At 35.4% G+C, this 23,247-nt stretch overlaps 1 protein-coding gene across 1 annotated transcript in view; it reads left to right on the top strand.

Annotated features, from left to right (window-relative positions):
• Positions 1–23,247, top strand: part of MMP16 (matrix metallopeptidase 16) — a 281,580-nt gene that overhangs the window by 174,523 nt on the left and 83,810 nt on the right. The gene's annotated exons all lie outside the window — the stretch shown is intronic.

Genomic DNA, 23,247 nt, shown 5'->3' with positions numbered 1-23,247 from the left:
TGTTGACACTCTATTTATTTATTTTTCCTAGTTATTTCTAAGAAATAGAGCCACATAATTATTTGGCCAAGAAACATAAACTTTTTAAAAGAACTTGATGTGTTATTAGGTTATTTTTTGAATGCAGAACCAATTTGCACTTCCACCAGCAGTGTATAAGAGTGTACGACCTATTGAACATGAGCATAACAATAACCATGATATAGTGGTAAAAATAATAATAAAAAACAGTGATACTAGTCTGTTCTAGTTGTTAAGCACTGTTAGGTGCCATAGATGAATTTTCATTTAGTCCTCACTGAAACTCTGTTTGTAGATTCTGCTCTTGTCCCAAGATTACAGATGGGGAAAGTGACATACAAAGGGTTAAGTAATGTGTCCAATGTAATAGTTTGATGATCCAGGTCATTTTCCCATATAGGATAACTGTATAGCATGCAAATTCAAACACCTAAGCCACGCATCTGAATGTGACTCTAATAATACCTAATGTTTTCACCTTGACCAATTTGAATAGAGAAAAGTTTAATTTCACCCATTTACCCATTTTGTTAATTGATTGGCACATATTTGTTAACTGATTGGCACGTGTATTTGTATATGTTACTCACTTGTATGTGTTTTGTGAGTGTTCACTAGCTGTTTCTCACCTTTGTTCCTACTGGACTATTCTACTAAATTATTTTCATTAATTTGTTAGGGGTCTTTAAATAGAAAGGATATTGATTGTTTATCTCATTTTCTCCCACTTGCTCATTTTCAGGAAGTAGGAGAGAGCAAAACTCCCTTCTTTCATGAGGAAGAATAAGGAGGTTGCTACCTCTATTTGACTTGCCTATGGGGAACATCCTTCCTTTATTTGGGTACCGGGTTGACAGTCATAGGTTATTTCCCTATTGTTGTATTACATTTTTTCTATTTCATCACAGATATTTTATTGATAACTTGGATGAGGCCAGTGTTAATATTTGATCTCAATGATATTTTAACTTTGATGACTTTTCAAATGGTCCATCCTTTTGTCTTTTTGGAATTTAAAAATTCCTGCTATTGTAACATGCAGAGTATATTTCTTCCTTTCTTGAAGCATAGAATGTGGTTTAGCAGACAGTACTTTATCCATTTTCTTTTTTTAAATTTTTGATGTGAAATAATTGCTTTTCTGAGTTCTTGTAGGCAGCAGTGCTTTCTAATCAAAATGTTATGAAATGCACTCAGTAAGGTTATTAAGACTTTTGCAAAATATATAAAAACACTATAGAGACCTTTGCTATATATTTAGAATCTTACAAAAAACTAATTCAGTAGAATTGTATTCATGTCAACAGTGGAAACCAGATTAATTTTATCTTTCCAGTTTCCATAATTGGATAAATTATAATTTGAGTTTAAAGCACATGTAGCTGCTGTGATGCTTTTAAAGTATGTCCACAAACTCTTTGACACTTGTTCCTTTGAAACATGGAGCTTAATTCTTCTCTCAGTGAACATGAGCCATTTAGTGAATCACTTCTAATGAATAGAAAGTGGTGGAAGTGATGCTATGTCATTTCTAAGTCTAGGTCATAAAAAGGGTACAACTTCTGCTTGGAGCTAGTGAGACACCTCTCTCTCTCTCCCCCCCTCCCTCCTTCCCTCTCTTTCTTCTTATTCTTTCCCAAGACATTTGCCTGTAGAGCCCAATCACCATGGGCCATGTGGAGAGACCCGGGTGGAGCTGTACCTCCACCAGTAACCAACACCAAGTTGCAAGTTATGTGAGTGAGCCACTTCAGAAGTAGACCCTCCAGTCTCAGCCAACTTTTCAGGAGGATGCAGACCCAGCATACATGTAATTGCAACCTCATGAGAGACACCAGGGCACAACTCCCAGCCAAGCTTCTTACAGATTTCTGGCCCAAAAAATCCATGAGATGATTATTGTTGTTTAAATGTACTCCATTTTGTGGAAATCAGTGATACAGCACAAAATAATTAACACAACTTTATACCAAGGCAAAGAAGAACATTTATGAAATTACCTAGAAAATTCAAAATAAAATCACAGCAATATTTTGTAGATAATAAATACAGGAAAATGAATATAAATTACTAATTGAAATATGGCCAGTTTTTCTAATGGTCTTAACCTTATTTCTGCTAATTAATGAATATGTAAAACACCATAATGCTATTAACTTTGATTCTTCTGCTTACATCAGAAAATAAAGAACAGGGTAGAGACTGGCTGTATTTCCTGCTTTTCCCATATTTTTTGGAAGGAAAGTCAATAATTATGTGGACAAAGAATGGAAAAGATGCCCAAATATACAAAGATGAATCTTTTTTTCCCAAAGGATTTTACCAGAGTCTTAAACTGAAGTTTATGTAATACACATGTGTGAAATACTTTGAGTTTAATAGAATAACCTATAGGGAAGATTTAGAATATGTAGAAATAGCTACACATTTGACAAGAGAATGCTTAATAATGGGGTACTGAGAATAAGTTCTATGACCCATGATTTCACAAATTACTTAAAGATAAGAATGCATTGAGAAGCATTTGACTTTTTAAGAACCCTAAACACAATCAAGAAAAATGCTGAGGTAGTCTGAAAAGCTAAGAGGGAACTCACAGAAATATGATTGGGCATAAAATTGGAAGATGTGCTTTTGAGAATGTGTAGGAATTTATCTGTAGAAAAATAGTTCAAATGAGATGTACAAAATGTCAGAATGTGAACAATCAGCTGTAAGTGAAGAACTTATTATTTGGTGCCGAAATAGCTTAGAGATAATTTAGGGGGTAATTTTTTTTTATGTCCAGAAAAGTATGCTTAGAATTTAAATTATCAGAAGCATTTAAAAATGTCTTTATTGCTCATTGGCAAAGTCAAAAGAGTAGTTGAGTGTACCTTAAAAACATAAACAGCAGAGCCTGTGGCAGAGCTTATGGCAGAGGATGTTCCCATTGAGATAAAAAAAAAAAAGATAAAATTACATGTGTGTTTTTAAGATATCAAAGAGCTGTCAGGAAATTCAGGACTTGAGATGTGAAGATTCTGATGGGGGAAAAATTGAGCCAAAGAACGAAAGGTGAACCTAGATACTGGGTAATTTTGAGGCATTTTGCAGATTCTGGTTGGGGCTTCAGGTAGAGTTGCTATTATGATGCAGAGAAGCCAGAGGAGCTTTTAAGAATCTCATGAAGATGGAGAGACAAAAAAATAAAAATAAAAATTAGAGTTTGAGGCCATGAAGGAAGCCAGGATTGAGGGACCAAGATTCCTAAGAGTAGGGAAACACTGAGAGGTAAGCCTTAATACTTTATTGTACCCTTCAGGCTTTTGTCAAATTTTTAAACTGCACAGGATGGAAGACTCAGAGACAAGCAAAGCACTGAAGCACCAAGGAGAGCTTTTGGTTGATTCATGGTGGTAGAGATACAGAAATTAGAGTATAAGACCTGTTGAGGATGATGGACTGTGGTAAACATCACACCTTCCAGCTGGGATGTGTAGAGAGCTACCCCTCAGGAGCAGGATCTTAGGGGGAATATAAATCAGACTCCCTCAGTGTCTGAAAGATTTCAGGAGATAGGCCCTCATTTTTAGCTCCCTACCAGAGGACATGATGAACGTTCTGTGGATGAAAATAGTATCATCTAGAATCTCCTGATTGCTTATACACAATGCTTGGCATTCAGTAAAAATATTACTGGCAACCCAAGAACTGGACCCAGAGATAAATGTGAATGTGTGCATGTGCACACATGATCCAAATATGAGAATTATCATGCATAGACTTTAAAGTAACAGTGATGAATATATCTAAGAAATAGAAGATGGGGAGGGATATCAGCAGTTAAATGGAATCATTACAAAGGATCAAAAAGAACACTTGAACTAAATAACTGAAATTAAGAATTTAAATGTATTTAATGGAAGAGCAGGCGTAGTACAAGAGATAATGTGTTAATTGGAAGATAGATCAATATCCAGCTGAACACAGAGAAATCACGAATAATTTTTTTAATAGAGGACAAATCAGAGATATACAAATAGGTCACACTGAAAAGATCTAATGTGGAAATTCAGATCCTGGAAAGGGAGAAAATAGAATAAAAGCAATATTTAAAGAGAAAATGGAAGGAAAGTTTCCAAAACAAATAAAAAAAAAATCCCACCATAGATTAAAGAATTGTTGGAACCTCAGTAAGATTAAGCACAAAGAAAATTACTCAAAGACACATCATGATAAAACTACTAAAATCACAGGAGAAAATCTTAAAAGCAGTTAGAGGGTCAAAAAGGGAAGGCAGGCAAATTTCTTTAAGAGAAAAACAATAGCACTGACTTCTGACTTCTCAGCACTAACATGAAAGAAGATAAAAGAATGACATCTTTTTTAACGTGTCTAAAGAAGATAACAGCTAACCTAAAAACTCTGTTCCTGCAAAAATATCTTTCAAAAATGAACACAAAATAAATTTCCACTCAAAGAAAATCCAAATTAACTTGTTGGTAACAGAACCACAGTAGAATAAATCCTAAAGGATTTCAGGCAGATGGTAATGCAAAGGTCCAAGAATAGCCCTCAAGTAGGAAAATTCCCAATGGAGGACTTATACCACCAGGTATCAAGACTGTTAGTAAAGCTACCGTAATAACCAGAGTGCGATAATGGCATAAGGATAGATAAGGGGACTTTATTACTGAAACAGTATAGATTCCAGGAATATATCCTCACATGTATAATCCAGTGTTTAATGACAGTCATTATATAGCAGTCTAATAAGGAAAAGGTGGCCTTTTTGAAAAATAGTTCTAATTTGACTAGATATCCATATGGATGCAAAAAGTTGAACACTGACAGCTAACTTCACACCATACATTTTAATGCAAAAGGTAGAACTGTTAAGTTTATAAGTCCATCACAGGAATATATCTTCAGAAGTATGTATAGGTATGTATAGAAGTAAGTATGTATAGAAGTATGTATAGGAATTTTTTTAAACAAGACACATTAAAAAAGCATTGACCATAAATTAGACTTCATAATAATTAGGACCATTTATTCATTTAAAAAAAAAGCATCATTAAGAGTATGAAAAAACAAGTTATTTATTTGGAGGAGATATTTGTAATACCTATATATAAAGAACCATATGGAGAACATATTGTTGAATAGAATTCTTTATAGATTTCTTGAATTTCTTGCAAGTACTAACTACTCATTTTTTCTTGGAGTATCTTTTTACAGTGTCTGTATAGCAGACAGCCTGGAAAGATGCCGACTGTGTACTCCTCTGGCAAAGAGCAGTCATACTTAAGGTTCGGTATAATAAGTGTAATACCTTCCTCTAGAATGAAGAGTAGGCATACTTAGTGCCCATTATTTAAAAAAAAAAAATGGCTCCCTAATCTCGGAGTTCCTCTTCTTTAATACATCACATTGAATGTGCAGAAATATATCCAGACCTATGCCTGTGACTCTTATAGGACTTCGGGTAAAGGGAAACTAATGAAAATATACTGATGCTCATGATGCATGATTAGCCGTAAGTGGTACCGTCCTCTGTCTGTGACCCGGGTGTCACATGTCTTCTTCCAGACTGAAATCATGGCAGCCTAACTTCTTACCTCCCAAATAGGACACAATCTCACCCTTCACAGTCTATGATATGTGTAAAGAACACCACCATGTCAAAAATAAATAAGGTAACCTGATATAAAAATGGGCAAAAGGCTCGAAGAAGTATTTTGCAAAAAGGAATCTGTGACTAACCATATGAAAATTGCTCAACATCATTAGTCTTCTGGGAAATAGAAATTAAAACCATAATGAGATACCAGTCATCCTGCAGAACAGCTAATAGAAAAGATTGACTATAGCAATTGTTCCTGCGATTATGTGAAACAATCATAGGTTCACACAGTGCCGGAGGAGGTGAAAATTGATACAAACGATTTAGAAAACTATTTGTCACTTTTTCAGCTGAGTATATGCATGCCCAATGAATAGGCATTTTATTGTGTGTGTGTGCGCACCGTGCATGCAGTGCGTATGAAGAGACGTGTAGTAGTACAATGTTCAGAAGCAGCACTGTGTTTAGTAGCCCAAACTAGAATGACTCCACTGTATATCAACAACGTAATAGATAATTAATCTACGGTATTATTTATTCAGTAGCATACTATACAGTAAGAGAATGAGCAATATACAAAACTACGGATTAATCTCATAATATGTTTACTTTAAAAAATGATTCACAGAATACAATATACAGTTTGATTTCCTTAACGTAGAGTTCAAAAACATGCAGATTAATCTTTGGTGATAGGAATCTGACAACAGTGACTTTGGGGATTTAGTGACCAGGAAGGTGTCACAAGGAGATGGATTATAGCAATATTCTATTTCTTGATCTGGGGATTGGTTACATGGGTTTTTTTAATTTGTGAAGATCAATTTTGCTGTACATTTAGGATCTGTGAAATTTTATAATATGTATATTTTACATTAATAAAAAAGTTTACTAAAAAAAATTAATGTTACCAAAACTGAGGGAGACATGGGAACCCACAAACTAAGACAGTGCTCTCCACTTTATGCCTAAGTTCCGAGAGTGCTTTATATCTCTACTTCACTTCCCCCCATCTTTCAACTTAAATCCACCTTCCATCTCTCAGGAATGGTCATCACTTCTTAGTTGCCAGATCCAGATCATCTTTTTCTGGACATCTACTTATTTAACATCTGCTTTCTTAAAACTCAGCTCTTTTCAACTTCCCACCAGGCTACTTTATGTTCTACTGTTTCAACTACTCCAAGGTACTCTTCTTCATGATTTTTTCTCTTCTGCCCTCTAAATATTAACCATGGATTTTATTTTATTTTAGTTGGTTTTCTTTCTGTACCCTTTCTCTGCCTCCTTAGTCACTACCATGCTTAACCTACTTATATAATAAAGACTTATAAGAACATAATACTAAGCTACTTTTCCTTCGGAGTTCCAAACTCAAATTTCACTGTGCCATAGGAATCTCAAATGAATATATTCAAAAGTTACCTTATCATGTTCCCCCAGACCTGCTGCAGTTTTAACATTCTCTTTTTTTGCTAGTGTGTGTTTGTGTTTTCTCTTACCTATTGTCCACGTTAAGTTGGTCATGATATTATTATTATTATTATTATTATTATTATTATTATTATTATTACTTAAACTCTGTTGATGTATGCTTTTCTTTAAACTCTGTTAGGCCATATCACCTTTGCCATCCATGCTGCTTGTGCCTTGGTTCAGATTCTCATTGTTTCTCATATATGCATTTTGATTAGAGCATAACTGGTCATCCTGCCTCCAGTTTTTAAACTCTGAGATTCAGTCCCACAACAATATCATAATAGAACTGTTCATTTCTCATCTGAGTTTTCACTAGTCTGTAGAGACTTTTATCTTAGCGCCTGCAACACTTGTAAGACTTTCTTGTACTTGTTAATACATATATCTAACAATCTTGGACTGAGACTGGGACTTTATCTTATTGGTCTCTGAAGCCACTGTGCTAGCAACACTTTAGATGCTAAGCATATGGTTTTTGAATGAATTGATATCTCTGTGATTTTAACTGTTAGTATTTTTCTGTTTATTTATCAGCCTTCCCTATCTGACTAAGCTAATTGAGAATCAGGTCTATGTGCTTAATCCAATACTCACTAAGTGTTTGCTTAATGAATAAATGCATGTAGTGGAATTAGGTCTGGCTGAAATAAACTTTGATTAGGGAGTTGTAAGAGACTGCAAGATCAATAACTAAGCCTTCAAATATTTTAAAGGAAGAGAATGCATAAAGAATCAGCGGAATGATTTTGAGATAGCAGATTCATTATGGAAATAGGAAAGAGTTATTGTTATCTCCTTTTTTTTTTGATGGAAAAGTTTATTGGTGAAAGTTCTATTCATGTAATTTTTCCAGAAATGAACAGACTGGAGAATAACAAGTCAAATAGCTGTCAATCTTATGATATTTTAGGACAAGTCATCAAAATAAGCCTACATATGTCAATGGCAGCAGATTCACATGTTTTATAGGGTGGGACAGAAATATAGATTAGCAGGTCACATATATAAACAGGCAATTTGGAAGGAAAGAATAAAGGTGAAAATAATAAAGGACAGATACAAAGAACATTTGTATTAAATAAGCTACTAGAGGAAAAGCAGTATTGTCTCTAGAAAGGGTCATATCTACTAATTAATTGGGATGTGTTGAGAAGATATGTAAGAAAGTAGATAGAAGAGATATGTGGATTAAAATTATTCAGATTTTCAGAAATCTTTGACAATGCTTAATCCTAAAGACCATAAAACAGGTGACTGCTATCAAATTATGGTGTAGGTGGACCCACTTTATCAAGAAAAGAAAATTGGCTTAGAAAAAGAAAAAGGAAATGTGTGGAAAACACAAGTACTTCACTGTGTGAAAATAGTGTTTCTTAGGAATATCTTTTCTACTTATATAATTTAGAGAAATCTGAGTACCTTAAAGATCTGAGTACCTTAAACTCTCCTAGATATTGAATATTCAAATATAAAGGAATAAAACCCAAATCTCTTTATTTGTGTGAATGTGAAAACAAAAGATGCTTTTAGTAATCTAGGAACTGTGTGTCTTTAATAGCTTATTGGCCCAAAGGAAACTCTGGAGTTTTTTAAGTGATTGCACATGGTTAGTATTTTTGTTAGAATTGGTAACATATTTTTGGAATTTTCTAATTAGCTGAGTAAGAAGTATATGTTATAAAATAATTTTAAATTATATACTTATATGTCCATTTTTTCACGGGTGTTTTACATTTTTATTCAGTAGGGTCTTGCTTATTAAAGCTTTTGATCCTCAAAAACGGCTCTGACTTTTCTTCGTTTTTGCATTCCATTTTCTATATAACAGACAGCTATGCTTAATGATCTGCATGCTGGTGATGAATTACAATCCACTTTCTTTCCTTTTATTTTTCACATAGTTGACTTGAAGATGATATCACAAGATGAAGGTCAGCAGAATACAAAACGACAAAAAGTGAACATAATTAACATGTTAGGCGATGATTTGATAGTTATAATAGGAACTATGGTAATTAGAGAAAAAATAGTGAGATTTTCATACTAACTTTTGTAATAATATTTGTGACATTATGAATTCAGGTTCCAAGTGTTACATTTAATTCTGTGTCATTATCCTCAGCTCTACTTTTGTTTGTCCAAAAATTTGGCTACTGAACCTAAGAGTCACCAATCTGAAAATATATCTGTGTAATCTCTTTGCGAAAGATTTAGAGAGAGGACTCTAGATTGCTCATTATTATAACATGTGGAGACTGTAACTACCGTGGCAGAACTAAATGGAAAGTATATTCTTCGTAAATCAACAAATATCATTACTCACCGAGTAAAGTTCAGTTTAACCAGCACTAGTTCCTTTTTATCTTTTACTCCCTGATTCTCCAGACTGTTGAGTAGAAAATTGACTGAGGAGGACTCATGTAAACTCCCAGTGTGCAGATAAAGGTGAAGAAGCCCCTGTATTTTTGCATGCTTCTTGGGAGAACAGTTCTGAGCATAAACATTTCATTTCAGAATTTGGCAAGTTGGATCTACTCTATATCTATTTAAGAATTATATTGAAAAGTAGTGGATTTGAAGGTTGTAATTTTCCCCTAGAACCAATTTATTAAAGTTAACAGCATAATTTGATAGGATTCTTATTTCCTCTATGCTTAAGCAACACGAATTCCCAAAACAGTGTGTGAAATAAAATTCATCATAATTTAGATCATTTATCATTGTTACTGTAGAAAATAAAAAAGGCACAGTGTTACAGGGGAGAGAAATTACTGACTTTGAAGACAAACAGACCTGAAATTTGAATTCTGGCTCTGCCAGTTACCAGTAATATTCCTTATTATTTATTTAACAATCCTAGCTATCCAGTTTCTTCACATGGAAAATGCAGATGGAAAAACCTGCCGTCTTTAGTTACTGTAGCAACTGCAGACACCAAATACGATATCTGAAAATGGTAGCATCCACTATTATTATTGATGTTGGAGTAGCCATCCTCCAAGATGGCTGCCAGTGATCTACTTTTTGGCAATTAAACCCTTGTGTAATCCCCTACCTCTGTCCAGCTATGAGAGCTGGATGTGATTCATATCTAATGAATAGAATATGGAGGAAGTGATGGTAAATCACTTCCAGGATTAGATTATAAATGACTGCAGGTTCTATCTTAGATACGCCTCTGTCTCTCTCATCAGTCACAGTAGAGGAAGCCAGAGAGCATATCATGGGGACACTTAGGCAACATATGAAAAGAAAATGCGATGAGAACCATGTCTTTATGCAACAGCTAGCAGGAGCCATGGCATGCCCACAATCACTTGATTCAGCTTTGAAGCAGAGTTGTTCCAGGCAAGATTTGACAGCCCAGCCAACAGCTTTCCTACAGCCTCGTGAAAAATCTTGGGCAGTTAAACCACTCTGCAATTCCTGACCCACAGGAATTGTGAGATAATTAATGACTTGTTTTAAACTGCTCATTTGTTGTATAGCAATGAATAAAACCATGTTCTCATTTCTGAAATTATTTACAAAGAATGACTGAAAAATCATATTTAAGGATTTTTTCCAAGGCTTTTCAATTATTAAAACTTACTTCTATATACATACAAAATATTCATACAAATTGCTCATTAATTTCCACTTTTTTACAGAAGATATATTAATAATTTTAGTGGAATATACAAAATTTCTGTCTCCACAGCTAAAAACAGCTTTTTTGGTAAATATCACTTTGTTGTTAGGATAACTAAGGAAACAGAGCAGAACAAGGCCAGAGGGAGTAATGAAAATAGGCAAGGTAGTTTCAAAGGGAAATTCTATTTCTGAAGAAGACATATCCCTTGCAGCAATAAATGATGTGATGGAATAAATGAAATCATTCATATGTAGTTCAATTTTCATTTCTTAGGATTGACTGTCCAAAGTTGTTTGATCACAATGAAGCAGATACTAAAATTTTAAACAATGAGAGAAAAGTAGTTAATGCTTTATACTATTTATATATGGGGGGAAAGCATGAAAAAAAGTGAGAGAGGTAAAAATCAATACAGTAATACGGTAAGGAGGAATGTTAAGAATTAAACTATGTATTGACAAAATGTGGCGGATGGGTTGCATAGGAAAGGTTGAACCAGATTATGGAAGGTAGTATTTAATGGCTTAATTGAACTGTAATTGGCAAGAAACAATTTTAATATTTTGAGCAATGGAGTAATGTGTTGATAAGGGTGTTTTATTAACACCTCTTCATATGGCATAGCATGGTAAGTGCTCTCTAAAAAGTGTAGTTCAGTTCCTCAGGGACTTCTGTATCTCCTATGAATGGCATCTGTCACTGGTTGGGCATGCAGTGGACAATAAATTCTTACTGTATGTTATAAAAATTCATGAAGAGAGTTCATGAGTAGACATTAAAGGGAATGATACTCTTTTTGGTGTCAGCATTGTTTCTCTTCTCTTTCATTTGTTTCATAAGGTTACCTTAATGTCTTTTATGTTTGTTTCAGTAATGAAGTTTATTTAAGACAAGTTTGTGTGTGTGGTGGGATTGGGAAGATAAATTAATTGAGAGTCCTGTTCAGCACAGGGAAAAGATTCTAGGTTCAAACAGACCTGGGTACAAACTTGCCTATGCCACTCACCAGCTTTTAAGTTATTTACTGCAAACCTTTGTTTCTTCTGCTATTATTTGGGGGTTATTATACCTACCTGAAGGGGTGCTGTGAGGATTAACTTTCTGGGCCCTAGTGACTATTCCATGGATGTTGATTTTTGTTCCCCTTTAGTAAATGAGGAAACTACTTCCCAGTTAATTAGGCATTTTGCAATTAAAAGATAATCAGTAGGAAAAGAAATGTCAAAATCAGGAATTTACATGTCTAGCTTTTTTTTAAAATCCATATTTTAATACATTTTTAAGTCTTCCTGTCTGCTGGAAGAAATTCCCAAGATCGCATTGAAGTTTTAAGAATTTATTTTTGTAGAGTTTGTGAAAATCATGAAACATAGATGCTTTGTTCATTGCTTTACTTGTAACACACATACATACAATCTCTCTCTCTCTCTCTCTCTCTCTCTCTCACACACACACACACACACACACACACACACACGTCAAGACATTTAGGTTATGGTTTCCTTCCAAGTCATGTATCCTAGGGCAAAAAAAAACATTCTTCAGAACATTTGAAATTCATAATCACATTGCCAACAGACTATTCTCCCAATTTCTAAGCTAAAACTCTGGCTTTTCAAATATTTGTTTACTAAATAAAATGAAACAAGCTGTTCTGCTACATCTATGGTGAAATAATTAAAATGAGACTTACAATTACAGAATATGTTGAATAAATCACAGCCAGAGGAAAAGCATTTCTATTAGTAAAAAAAAGAAATGTCCTTTTATTTATTTTTTATTTTTTTATTTTTTTAGATTTTTATTTATTTATTCGACAGAGATAGAGACAGCCAGCGAGAGAGGGAACACAAGCAGGGGGAGTGGGAGAGGAAGAAGCAGGCTCATAGCGGAGGAGCCTGATGTGGGGCTTGATCCCATAACGCCGGGATCACGCCCTGAGCCGAAGGCAGACACTTAACTGCTGCGCCACCCAGGTGCCCCAGAAATGTCCTTTTATTTTTGTTTTCGATTTTCATTCTCTATTTTGGTTTCACCTCTCTAAAAGCAAACTTAAAGATTAGTAGATAGGAGGACACTTAGGTGACATTACATCCTTTTGAAAGATCCAGAAATATTTTTCTTCAAAATTTGCTGTGTGGACATCAGCATTCATATGTGCCATATAGAGGAATATTTTTAAGTCCACTACCTGACTTAAATATTTTTGATGAGTCTTTTCACTTAACATTCACTGTTGTTGATTGCACAAATAATTATCAAATTTGTGATTCTTTGTTTTAATAATTACTTCATACTTGAAGAATAAATTATTGCTCAATTAAAATTATACATTTATTTTATCACTCTCAGAACACAAATGTGAGCTCAGATCACTGTTCTAAAAAGAGAATTGCAGAAAGTCAAACACATTTACCTTTTCTCGTTGGCATCAATGACTATAAGTAGTTATAAATATATTCATATGTTTCATATATTTTATATTTCATATATATTATTTTTATATAGGAATTCATATTTTATGTATGCAATATATATAATATTATGTGTATAATATATATAGATAATAGGAAGCCTGCTATATGAATACCTGATGATGTTAAGGTGTTAAGCTTATAATTAGTTTTACATTTTGCACATTTTGGTCTGGTTTCACTATTCATTATTCTATGAAAAAAGAAAGGCTGGGAAGAGTGAAAAAAGGAAGACTGCTTTAGAAAAAAGCAAAAAATGAAAGGGCTTCTTTTAAAAATTAATGTTTAAAAAAATCATCATGCTGAGCAGAAACAGGTTCTTCTGGGGAAATGCTTCATTTAGGGAAAGAAGAGAAAACATCAGGAGTTCTGAATGAGTCATTAAGTTATTATGGCTTCTTTACTGTACTTGCTGTTGTTTGATTTATATATAAATGTTTTATAAAAACACATTTGTTTATAATCTGTCAATAAATCTCTAAGCAAATATTTGGGTATAGAGGGTTGTTTTTATCTATATTTGCTTTTGCTTTTTTCCCCCTGAAGCAAGAAGATTATCCATACCTAAATGACTAGGTCTGTAATATCAGAAAAATGAATTATCAGGTGGAAATGAACTACAAAAAGCAAAATTTGGAAAACAACTAAAATTCTATACTCCCTCCCCCCACCAGATTTTAAATTCTGTAATTCTTTACTCTGCTTCTATCTCTCAGAAAACAAGCAGTTGTACTTGAATTAAGTCAGTCCCTTCTACCCATGTAAACATATCCAGGTGCAAAGAAACATGTTGTATGGGTTTACTCTTAGGGCAATACATACCCACTCAATACACAGTCTATTCAAATCTTTCTGTAACACCCTTTCACTTCCTTTCCTGTTAATTCCTCTTGCTACTTCATTCCCTTTGTACACCGCTTCTGTGAGGGACTGTATTCTAAACCTCAGGAGCTGATCATTTTAACCTGTTCTCTAATGTTTGTTTTCCTTCAGGAAGTGGAAATGAACCAGGTAACTATGCCATCTGTCCAGATGCCCAAATGAGCCCCTCCCCCATGCCAACTCCCTTAGGCTTCTTCCTTGCCCATCCTAAAAAAAACAAAAAACAAAGAAACAAAGAAACAAAAACCTTCCCCAACATTTTGCTGGAGACATAGACTCGTGATTGGCTTTAGTAAGTGTAAGGAGGAGGTTCTCCAAGGAAAAAAACAAAAGAAAAAAAAAACACAAAAAATAGAAGGTTTTTGGTGCCCGAACCTTTAGTCTGAAAAAGCAAGTAGGTATTAATTACTTTGCAAATTGTTCTTCTTATATGTAAGGATTTATTGGATTCCAGCTTTATGAAGGTTTTGATGGATAGGCTGATGGGAAACAGGCATCTCTCACTGCATGCACAGAAAGACTGACCTTGAGTTTGCAGCTGTGTATGCTATTTAGAGCCCTTCCTTCCAATTCTGCCTCTTTGCATCATAGTAAGCCCAAAGCTCTTACTCAAAAAGAGCTAACCTATCTCATTATTGTGAACCAGCCCTTGTGTATTATCTCCTCTGTATAGCAATGGTGTTACATTAAGCCTTTCAAGTACCTCTGTCATAGGATAAACTCATGTCAGTAAAGAAATGTTTGAAGCCAAGCGCATATGGGAATTGCAGTCTAGATATGCTGCTACAATCAAATGCATGAAACCTTTTTTTTTTTTACCATTTTTTGCTAATTATTCTTCATCCAGTACAAAAATTATGGCAAACATCCAATTTCAGATGTTACATGAAAACAATATATATATATGAACATTTATATTTATATAAAGGTCTTATATGGACATATTTATATAAGTTATATAGTGAAATATCTCTCTAAAGGTCTTAAATGGACAGCTTTTAAGATCATAACCATTTAGTGTACTTTGAAAATGAAAATCAGAATCTAGGTTCAACTTTGCTCTCCTTTTCAATAATGATAGTAAAATATGAGGTAATTTTTACATGGATTTTGATGCTCAAGGGGTTACGATGAACTCTAACTCATAATAGGAAATAGCATAACTCAAAGAATTATTGCATTCATTCTAGCACCCAAGTATTTTCTTTTCCTGTTTCAGGGACTCCTGTTTTCTATTCCTTTCATCACTGTCTATGTTTAGGTTTTCATCACCTAATAATTTTGACTATTGAATGAGTCTTCTGCCTGCTGTCTTAGCTTTCAGCCACATCCCACTCCAATCATACCTGCAGACCGATGCCAGATTACCCTAAGCAATATCGTCTTGATATTAACTTTTCATAGTACTCTGTTGCCTCCTTGATAATGATGAAACTCTTAAAGCTAGCATCTAAAACTCCCCAGAACTGGATCTTAACCTATTTTCCAACCTTGTCACTCACATATGTTTGTATCAAGACTGTGTTTAACCAGTTGGTGTATGGACTTCATTGACGTCAGAACTGATATTTTTAAATTCCTGTTTTGATACTTAATAGGTTTCTGACCAAATAAGCCAATGTAAAATGAAGAATTAGTCTCTAACTCAGAAGTCTGAAAGTCTATTGATTATAGAAATAGGAGTAGTAATAGTAGTCATAGTATAGTAGTTTCTCACTACCACTCTCTAAGCACTAAACTCTGTTGTAGGTATTGTGCAAAGTATTTTATATATATGTGATGGTATTTAACCCACCAACAACCCTACAAGTAGGTGATGTTAGACCAACTTTACAAATAAAGAAACCTGATCACAGGGAGGTTAGTAATTTATTAAATTTTATACACACGGTAGCTGAGTTAGAATTTTCGATCTGGTTTGCCTTAAAGGATGTAAGTGGAACAAAACTAACTTAAAAACGACATGCAATAATGTACAAATGCATTCATTTTTCTTGGGAGAATTTGCATACTTAGATTCTCTGAGGAGCTTGTGAACCCAAAGGAATTCAGAATCACTGAACTAAACTCTCAGTTTCTTAATTAAGAACAAAGGATTTGGGTAATTTATCTTTAGAGACCCTGGTACTTCATATTGTCTGCCTCACAGTAGAAAAATCAATTACATGTTAGGATGAATTGTTTATCAATAGTTTGGTAATTCTATCACTAGTTCCTTGCACACAGCAGGTAATTAGTAATTTTTTAAAGAATATGTGTCACATAGTGGCTGCTGGTCTGGAGATTATAGCATATAATACCAGGATTGCTGTACCAGGCATACTGAGAATGATGACTGGGTAAACAGTACTTACCATTCACATACAGTAAAAGGGCATATGATTCAAATCAGCTGCTGAAAAGTGGCATTGCAATTTATTATATGACTACTTTTGTTTAAACAGTCACTAAAATTGATCTCTTGCACTAGCACAGAGAGAGGGAAGTAGGCCTCCAGAATCCTTCTGACGTTCACATTGAGCCACCCAGGGGAAAAGTATAGCGCAGATAAACCACACATGAATAAATTACAGAGGACATAACTGAAAATGTTCTTAGACTCCTAACTAAGCTCAACAGGAGAGGGGGGAAAATTCTTGTTAATATCATGGTGCAATTAGCCACATCCACTCTTGATTTTTTTTTTAGCAAGACTTTTCTGAATTTAATAAAGACGTGTCTAATTCACCAAACCACAGATTTCATATCCAAATTACAGCCTGAAGGAATAAAACATGTACTTTGGCTTTGATAATTCAAACATCTTCCTGGGATGTCCACTTTACCTGGCTAGTATAGACCTGAGTTATTTTAATTATATCGATTAATTCTAAAGTGCTTATTAAATTAAAAACTGTAACTATTTGGTAGTAGTCTATCTTTGAAAATACCTTTACTGATTTTTGAAAGGCCTATTAGATGGCCATTTGTTTCCCTTATATTTCAGTGCCTGCTGTTTAATTCTGCCTCTTAGTGTGCACTAGTGGCGTGCTTTAAACCTGACCACATCCAAACAGGCAACTCCGTAACATTCCCAGCAAACCCTCCTGAATTGCTAAAGAAATGTTTTGAAATAAGATTTTAAAAATGAAAGTCCATGTAACAATAGTACTATTTCCTTCTCTTTTGAAAATATTTTCTTTACTTTGAGGCTTTTAGACTTGACTAAATAAATAGATTGAAAATGATTGAAACTTTTTGAATAGCCAGGGTTGTACTGAGGACACACATTTTATTTTATTTTATTTTTATTTTATTTTATGAAATACATTTTAAAATATTAAATTTAGCATTACTTCAATGAAGAAAAGAAATAGTAACTATTGCTTCGGACTCCTGGAAAGAGGTCTTACATAGCAGCTGCCCTCTGAGGCCCAGTCTGAAGCCTTAAGGAGATGTGTAGGGTGGAGGAAAAGAGAAATCCATTTCCTCAGCACACTCAGTTTGGGGTTGTGGGCCAAGACTGTCTGGAGGGCTTAAATCAATTTCTGCCACTTACTGGGTCACTCTGGCCATCACACAGTCTGTGGAAGTCTTCATTTCCTAATCTGTAAAACGGTGATAATAAGAAAACTTTGCTACTATGGTGAGACATAGATAAGGTAACACATGTAAAGTACATCTGATATTTCTTGCTACTGCTTTTAGAACACTCTATAAAAACATTTTGTTTCCTTAGTTCTTTTAGTCTTAGGGCATCATTAATAGTACTGTGTACAACAAAACAGTTTAGAGCATGTGTGAGAGTAAATGAGATTTGTCATTAAATAAAATTCAATAAAATTGATCTGACACACGTAAGTGCCATTTGTAACTGTAACTTCATTGCATTACATTTGCCCATGTATGATGAGCAACTAATAAATGACTGCAATAATAAACTTTTTTCCTAGTCAAACCATGTCTGACTCGATTGGGAGAAAGCAGTGAGAAGAGGAGCCAGGGGACCATTCCGAAGTTTGAGGCCCTTGGGGAACAAGGGCCAAGTCTAGGGGAGGTATTGAGGACAGGAATAGTGGGCAGGGGAAAGTCAAGAGAAGGGCACTGAGTCTTTGAGGAACTGGAAACTTGATGGAAGAGTAAAAGTAGCAGAAAGAGATATGAGAAAATTTGCCCCCAGTCAGCTTCTGTCAGCTTCTGTCTTGCAGGGGACAGGTGTGATCTCACTCTTGTCTGGAGCTGGGAGCCAGGATGTAGAATACAGCCCAGCTCTCCCCTGTATGGGCTGCCTGGCTGAGCAAGTTCCACAGCCTCCGAGAGCGTTATTGGAAAAGGACAGTAAGCAAGTACAGGTCATGAAGTTTCAATGACAAGTTCAGTGACATAATTCTGGTTCATAATAGATGCTCAATAAATACTATTTCATTCTTGTTCTTTTTTTCCATATTAGAGTTTTTTGGCTGTCTGGCAAGGAGCACAGGTTTTGCTGGCCACCAAGCGAGTGGCCCTCTCTTCAGTGATGTGCAAAGAAAGTAGTAGTTAGTATAGGTGCAACCAAGGTGTCAGGCTTTACACATTTGAAGAACATCTAAGGGGCGCCAGAGTGGCTCAGTCAGTTGAGGGGTTGAGCATCTGCCTTTGGCTCAGGTCATGATCTCAGGGTCCTGGGATTGAGCCCCACATTGGGCTCCCTGCTCAGCAGGGGGTCTGCTTCTCCCTCTGCCTCTCCCTCCCCCCACCACCCCCCTATCCTGGCTTGTGCTCTCTCTCTCTCTCTCAAATAAATAAAATCTTAGAAAGATAAGAAAGACAGAAGGGAGGGAGGGAGGGAGGGAGGACATCTGAGGTAGGGAAGTGCTGATATTTACATCTCTGGAAATTTTCAGTCATTGACTTTCTCTCAGACTTAGCTTTACTGCCAAACCTTTTGGTTTTAGCAGAGATATAGCTGAACTGAACAATATTTAATGCCTGCGTTCATCACAGGATTATTGTAGAAGTACTCAGATGCATCAAAGTAGCTTCCTTCTCTACTCAATTCTTTTTTTTTTTTTTCAGTTTTTCTTCCCTATCTCCGAATCCTAATCAGATGGAGAAGAGTTAGCATGCTAAACCATCCTGTATTATCTATTATCTACTGCTGCCTAAAAAATCACCCCAAAACTTAGCAACTTCAAACAACAAACATTTATTATCTCACACAGTACTGAGTGTCAGGAATCCAGGAGCAGCTTAGCTGGGTGATTTTGGTCCAAGGTATGTCATCAGTGTGCAGTGAAATAATTGGGTGGGGCTGCAGTTATCTAAGTGGACTGGAGAATCTACTTCCCAGCTCACTCCCATGACTGTTGACAGAGGCCTCAGTTCTTCTCCACAGAGCTGTTTACACAACATGGCAGATGGCTTTTCCAGAGTAATAAGAAAATGAGAGTGAGGGAGAGAGAGAGAGAGAACAGCAAGGTGAAAATCATGGTGTATTTTATGACCTACCACTAGAAGTCAAATACCATCAGGTCTCCCAGATTCTGCTACAGCGAGCTGACACAGAGTGGGAGTGAATCCCAGGAGGTGGGTATTATGGGGCCTTCTTAGAGACTGACTACATATGTCCCTTTAGCCTCTCAACTGGCAAAACATGCTGTACGGAAAATGTGGGAGGACTGAGGTTTAAGATGGTCCATCTCTATTTATCAGGCCCTGGGGAAATTTATACTAATCAAAAATTTGATGATTTCTGAATGTTACTTCTATACATGGATTTAAATATTTTAGGTTTAAATGTTTAAATATTTAAAATTATGAATCTGCTTAAATTTGTTCTGTCAGTCATTTAACTTACAAGTAAATATGAAGAGCTTCTATGCATCAGAAGCTGTCCAGGCAATCTGGTATGTGTTATGATCCAGTTCTGTTTGTAAAAGACCAAGGATACACAGAAACAGAGGAATCAAATTTACCTGGGGAGCTGGAGAAGGCTTCACAGAGGAGGTCATTTTGAGTTTTGTTTTAAAGGATTAATGAGATTTTGCAAGACTCACAAAGAGACAAGCACGAAGATATAAGAAATAAAAAAATGCTGAGTTTCAAAAGACAGCGTAGAGAACCATGCCATCTTTATAAAGCTATAAGTTATTTAAGCATACATATTTGATAAAAATATCAAAATAGAAGCAAGGAAATGAGAAATGAAAACCTCAGGTTAGTGATTACCCACAAAGGGAGTGGGACAGCCAAAAGGTATGAGGTAAGAGAGAAACTGGAGAGAGAGTCAGTGGTGCTGGTGATATTCTAGTGTTTGCTCAGGTCAGGGGGATTATAAATGTTAGAAATATTTATAACAGCTTTTTATGGATGAAATATTCTATAGTCATTTTTAACTTTCAGGATATGTTGTCAGCAGAGGGAATAGCATATGAAAATGCTTGGAGGGATGAAACAGCTTGGAATAAAATATAAAGACATAATTATGACAAGGAAATTATAAATAATGCATTATCTTTCATAATATAGAGTTCAGTGTTCTGAAATTGTATTGGAGTCTACAAAGGAAAGAAGATTAGAGATACAATTGAACGCAACAAACTCAAAACTCAAAATCTTACAAAAGGAGCAAGTACTATTTCTGTATTGAGAATCAGGAGGCTGGTTTATCCTTTGTTGCCTGCATGGTGATAAGATCAAGGCATATTACAATTAAGAATCTCAAATAATGTGGATTAATGATAAGTTACAGAAGCAGTTATTATTTTCATCATTAGGAAAGAGGTCTGGTGCATTTTAATTGTCTAAACCTCATCATATGCCAACAACTTTTGTTCCTAGTGGAATTCAAATCACAGGGTGGTACTTTATTTAACAACTTACCCTTTTAAACTATTGTGAAGCTGCAAGTAAGGTTTAATTATATTATTGCCAATCATCTGAAGAATGGTAAGTACTTGGAGCTCTTGGCCAGTTTTTCTGATTACAAGTGCTATGGCGTACTAAACAGGTCATAGGTTCACATCCTGATCCTATTAATTTTCTTCTTCCTTAGACAAGGAATGACTCCACCCTTGGAAATGGTGCTTAGGAAAAATTTGATTGATCTGAAGAGAGCAGATACATGAAATGAAATAACTTCTGCTGTTGTTACTACTTTGTTTTCCTTTTTGGTTTTTTCTATTTCTCTCATTAAGGAAAGAAAAAAGAAAGAAGTTATGACTAAAAGACTATTTTCCTGTGAGAGATTTGAAGTTCTTTTAATAATTCAACAAAGTTAGCAGGGTTGATGCATGACTAAAAGCAATATTTATCTGCCAGAGAGTAAGAGGATGAGTTCCTACATATTTATTCAGGAACAAGTTTCAGGGTACTTTTTTCAGGGGAAGGGGATGTGATATACAAGGCGGAATGTTTTAAATGTTGGATTTTTTTTCCTTTTGAAGAATAAAAATAAAACATAATCCCTGTAAGGCTACATTGGGACTTTCTGAACAAGAAATTGTATCTGTTTTGCCACAAGAAGGCCAAGAGTGTCTAAAGGTATTTTCTGAATCAGCGCTATCTTGCTGAGCTGGGTTTTCACTGTAGCTTTCCTGGTAAACCAAAGTGCCAACTCCTGTTCTTGGTTCAACTGCCTTGGTTTTTGTTGGTCCTTTGGCTGCTTGCTAGATCTTTGTTTTGTCATTAGGACTGTTACTGGTGAAAAATTTCTTTCATTTTTTGCCCACTGATAATACATTCCAGCCAAACTTTACCCATATTTTCCGGGTGTGGGTGTGGCCAGAGGTGAATCATACACCTGTTCTTTGGCCACTTTCCATGTCATTTGCGGTTGACAAGGCTCATCAACATCAGGTGTGTGTCTTAACAATGGTGTCTCTGATTCAAACTCACAACGGTGTTCACTTCAGGTTGGTGTTAGATGTATGGCATCTAAAAATGCCTGCAGCTCCTTTCCTTCCCCACCCGCTCTCCCCTGAGATTACCCTCTGACACACAATCCTTGGAAGTCTTCTTGTTTCACATACTTGCAAAGACTCACATGATTCTCACATCTCTTCATAAATGACTCCTTCCTTCCTTCTGTTTTTTAGCTCTGCCTGTGACTAGACCATGGGGACTAGATGGTCCCCAGTAGCCATGTTTCATTGGTTTTCACTCAAAGTGGCATCCTTAAAGAACTGTTTCCTGTTTTCAGGAAGCCTGAATTTCTGTGTCTTTTGATTTTCTACTGCCTGACTTTTTCACCATCCCCTCACACTCCTACCTCCCTCCAGTCACTTTAACTCCTCCTCCGTAATAGTTAATAAAATCAAGCCTGTTCTACATTCCCTAGCAACTTCCTCTAGACCATGTCCTCTTTTCATTAGCTGTGAACACAGTGTTTGCTGACATTTGTTCGGCAATGAGTGGCTGACAGTGTTGGGTACTTTAGTTCCATTGTCTGACCCATATAAGAATAGAGGCCTCCTCAGTCTTCTCTTCTCTCATCTCATTATCTTTCCATTCTGATTCTTGGCATTATTGTCACAAAACAGATTTGGGGGGGGGGGGGGGAGAGGTAGTAAAAGGGTATAAACTTCAGTCATAAGATGAGTAAGGTCTGAGGATCTAATGTATAACACAGTGGTTATAGTTGATAACATTCTTGGATGATTAAAGTTTGATAAAAGAGAAGTTAAATGTTCCCAACTAGAAAGAAAAAAAGAAAGTTAAATCTGTGAGGTGATATATATGTTAATTGACTCAATGGGGAGGAATCCTTTCAAAATGTGTACACATATCAAATCACCATGATGTATACTTTAAATATCTTAGAATTTTATTTTTTAGTTATACTGAAAAAAAGCTAGGGAAAATAAAGAAAAAAGTTCTGAGCCACATTTAGGTGAAAATAGCATTCTATTCTTTACTACCCAAATTCAAATTAGTCCTCCAGTCCCTGGAAACTGATCCATTCATTCAACGTATTTAAAGATTAGTCATCTACTGTGTGCCAGGCAATGTCTTTGAACTGGAGACACAACATAAATGATGCACAATTTCAGTATTTAAAGAATTCAAAATATACTGGGAAGATTTACCAAAAGATGCCGACAATACAATGCAATGCTATGATACGGGGATGCACAAGGGTCTGTGGGAGGCTAAAGCAGAAGCCTGTGGGAACAGCACCCCTTGGGGAA

This window comes from Ursus maritimus, unplaced genomic scaffold (genome assembly GCF_017311325.1).
Source record: "Ursus maritimus isolate PB19 unplaced genomic scaffold, ASM1731132v1 scaffold_9, whole genome shotgun sequence".
In the NCBI taxonomy this organism is placed as follows: domain Eukaryota; kingdom Metazoa; phylum Chordata; class Mammalia; order Carnivora; family Ursidae; genus Ursus; species Ursus maritimus.
This window is presented reverse-complemented; position numbering and strand designations above follow the sequence as displayed.